Raw genomic sequence first — 4,091 nt, 5'->3', positions numbered from 1 at the left:
ATCTTACAAATTTATCTGTAATAGTCACAGTCTTGTACCCCCTTAGATTTCTGTATTCCTTGATTATTTCTGTTTTGTGTAATCAGGAAAAAAAAGTAATAAGGTTTATCATTCTATAAAACTGACATCAGAAACAATCAAGCACAGAAGGTTATACGATTCACTTCTTATAAAAAGAATCTGTAATTTTTAGATCAGTCAGTCAAAAATTAAATACAATACTCGAGAGGACTCAGCTCAACTTGAAGCAACTCTTTGGGACCAAAGACCCAGAAGTTCACAACTAGAAATAAGTGAGAATGAGCAACAAATTTCACTTAAATGCTGTTCCGGAATCTCTATGCTATTCTATAGTTAACTCATTTAAAATTTAATGATTAAATTTACTGAGCATAAATCCATGAAAAACTTAATTATAGAATTTTTGAAAATTTTAATTAAGGCACGTTTCATCCTTTTGGTATTTTTGTGACCAAATAAGGATCCTTATCTTGTAACAATTCTATTTGGTCTCCTCCTCTTCTCCTTTAAGAACATAATACCATAGTTTGTTTTTAAAATGAAAAGGAAAAAAGGCATCATCAAAGAATAAAAACACTAAAAAAGAAATAATTTTAGAGGATGGTGTAACCGAAGATAAATTATCTAAATAAATAGTTTCAATTTACCATTTTTGTCCTCTTATTCACTGGAAAAGATTTTCAATCTCCCAAGACTAAGGTTTGTGTATCAAATAGACAAACAAAAGAATCCTCAATTTATAATGTAAGAATAACAATAAATTAAAATGCCATCAAGTATATTCCCACAGCATGTTTTATCCGGCGGTTGGCTCCTCTGTCTCTGCTAAGTCTCAGAAACAAAACTTAATCTCGATAGCCCTCTTATAAGTTATAACATATTTCTGGGAACCCAGGAAAATCCTTGGCTGTGCTGCAATCATTGTCACAGTAGCTGAAGGGAGAAAGGTATTCTGTTTTTGTTAACTTCCTGGTAACTGTTGGAATCATCAGGCCTATTTAAGCCACACAAAAAAATCTAATTATAAAATAAACAATTGAATGCCTGATCATAAATTCTAACTTTCTCTAATATTCTGCTAAACTTTACAAGAATTAATACCATGCTCTGGGCACCCACAGAAGCACTTTGTTGTGCTTGGGAAAGTCCCTGGTCCACAAAGACCTTCAATAGGTATTTTTAAATGAATGAATGAATGTTGAAAAGGTTATTTCTGACTTCTTTTTTCATCTACTTCCATGTCAATCAAAGCGATGTTTTCCCCTATTACCACTATATAATAAACTTTATTCTACCTGATTTGAACCATTGGCCCTACCCCAAAATAATCTGAATCTTTCAATGTAACCACTGTGATTTACTCAGACCCACTATATATTTGTTGAACATTGACCATGCACGAAATACCACAGGGACAGAACAGTCTGTTGTTACCCTCAAAGAGCTTACAAAGTAAGACAGACAAGTCTGTCAATAGTTATAAGACAGGGAGAAATATAGGCATCAGAAGACTAGGGAACATGCGATTGTTACCAGAATGATCTATTTTAAAGAGAGACGTATTCCACTGGGAGCTCGGCAAAGGTGTCATGAAAGAGGTGACATCTGAGATAAAATGTAAAAACAAAGAAAAAGGATAACAAGACTTTAACAATGACATTAAAGAAATAGAGAATTCCAGACAAAGAAAGCACAATGTGTGCTCTTATGTCTAGTCAGGGAATTACGACTAACCCAGTTTCACTGGAGCAAAACATTGATGTGAGGGTGACATAGAAGAGTAGCTTGAAACTTGACATTCAGCGTGGGACTGAGAAGTCTGTACTTATTTTAGCAGGTATTAAAAAGACACTTAAGGTGTGTACCAGTCAGATTCTGAAGCAAATAACTTTCAAATAGGATCAATGGATGGAATTTGACAAGGACACTATTTACAAAGCTGTGGACAGAGTGTGGACACAAAAGTGGGATAGTGACCAACATCCTGCCGGCCCCCCAGGAGGAGTTGCTACCAGTGACATGGGAAGGGGAAGTGGAAAAGAGGAAGAAGACATTATTGGAAGCTGCAGAGAGAAGCTAGAATGTGAGAAGGGAGCCCCTACCAATAGGGGACACCTGTGGAGCACAGCCAACCCAGGGCCAAGCATGCAGTGACCTGGGGGACAGCTACTTGACCTAACGCATTGCTTGCTCCCACCAGTATCCTGCAAAGCTCACCACTGGGAGAAGCCTGCTGGAGCCAGAAGGCCAGGAAGCCAAGGAAGGATGCAGTTCATCCAGGTTCTCCTCCCACCACACAGAGAAGGTTGAAAGTAGATCGGGAGGGGAACAAGGAAAACACCCAGCCCAAGGCTTGTAAGCAAAGAAGAGACGTGACTCCCCTGAGAAATTGTAACCCAACAATAAAGGATCAAGAGAAGTGTAAATGAAGAAACTAATTAAAGATATGATAAAGATGACTGGTAAAGATCATAGATAGGACCATGGCAAGAAAAAGACAAGTGATAATTTACTTCCAAGAAACATTACAGAGATAGCCTTTAGGGATTTTGAAGGATTAGATATAGGAGAAAAAGAGCATTACAAGTCCAAAATTCTGAATCCTGATTTTGGGGAGAACAGGGTCATTATTAAAAACATACACATTAAGTGCTAGATTTTAGAGCAAAATATGTAGAGTTCCAGAGTCCTGTACATGGGAGTGGGGCAGACCTAGTGAGTGTGTGCTGAGAGGAGGGTCTGGAAGTCAGACGTAATCCAGGACTTGAGTCTGCCCCAGGCAGCAAGCAGGGCGAGGGGCAGGGTTTAAACCTGTCTGGGGCGTAACGTCACTCATACGTCCTTCCTGAAAAGTCTAATTTTTAAAATAATAATTCCAGCTTCTTTCTCCCAAAATATGTTGCCCAAAGTCTCACTTAAAAAAAGGTAAATCACTTTATGGGAGCAAGACACGATTGCAAGAGGGACTTTACCTAACAATTGCAATCAGTGTAACCTGGCTTATTGTACCCTCAATGAATCCCCAACAATAAAAAAAAAAAAAGGTAAATCATAGAAGTATCAAATCCTTTCTAACACAGAATGAAAACAAAATGTGATTATGGTTCTACAACAAACTGCATAGTGGTAATTCTTCAAAGAAAGGTTGCATAAAGAAACAAACAGTAATTTGACTAAATAAATAAATCAGAATCACAGTACATACCAACCAAACCAAGGTATGAGAGAGAGAAGAGGGAAGAAACATCAGCCTCAACAAATAAAACCACAGTGGTATCAAAGTACAAAACAGACAGATAAAGAAAAACATCCTAAATAGACATGTGAGTATAATAGGAATTAATATATAATAAATGTTTTTTAAAGTATGAGAAGAAAATGAGTTACTCGATAAATCATTAGGGAACAATTAACTAAGATTTTGGAAAATATTAACATAAGATTTAGCATCCATTAGTGCTGAGAATGAATGTTTGTATTCTCTCAAAGTTCATGTGTTGAAACCTTAATCCCCAACATCATGGTATCTGGAGGTGGAGTTTGGGGAAAATAATTAGGTCAATAAGGTGGAACAATAAGCAGTTACCTGTCTGCAAACCAGGAAGGGGCCCTCACTGGACACAAACACCTGCCAGCATTTCGATGTTGGACTTCCCAGCCACTAGAACCATGTGGAATCAATGTTTGTTGTTTAAGTTGCTCAGTCTAGAAATTTGTTATAGCACTCAAACTAACAGTTAGGAACACCTTCACCTACAAGAAGCAGAAACCCCAACTAACAGTTCTTAACCAAATAGGGAGTAGTAGGGCCCATTGAGAAGAAACCTGTGGACCAGCAGTTCAGGACCTGGCGATGGCTCAAGGACACCCTCCAAGACCCTGCTTGTTGGTCCTTCCACTCCACCATCACTGCTACGCTGGCTTTGGGCCTCAGAATCTAGAAGCCTGCTGCACCTCATAAACCTCATAACACCAGGCCTGCGTCCTAGGCAAGGAGAAAGGAAAAAGGGAAATTGGTTATACCGGTTGCACACACAACCAAAACCTAACAGTGGTGGTTATCTACTGAT

Source organism: Nycticebus coucang, chromosome 5, assembly GCF_027406575.1.
Source record: "Nycticebus coucang isolate mNycCou1 chromosome 5, mNycCou1.pri, whole genome shotgun sequence".
Lineage (NCBI taxonomy): Eukaryota > Metazoa > Chordata > Mammalia > Primates > Lorisidae > Nycticebus > Nycticebus coucang.
Note: the sequence above shows the minus strand (reverse complement) of the source record.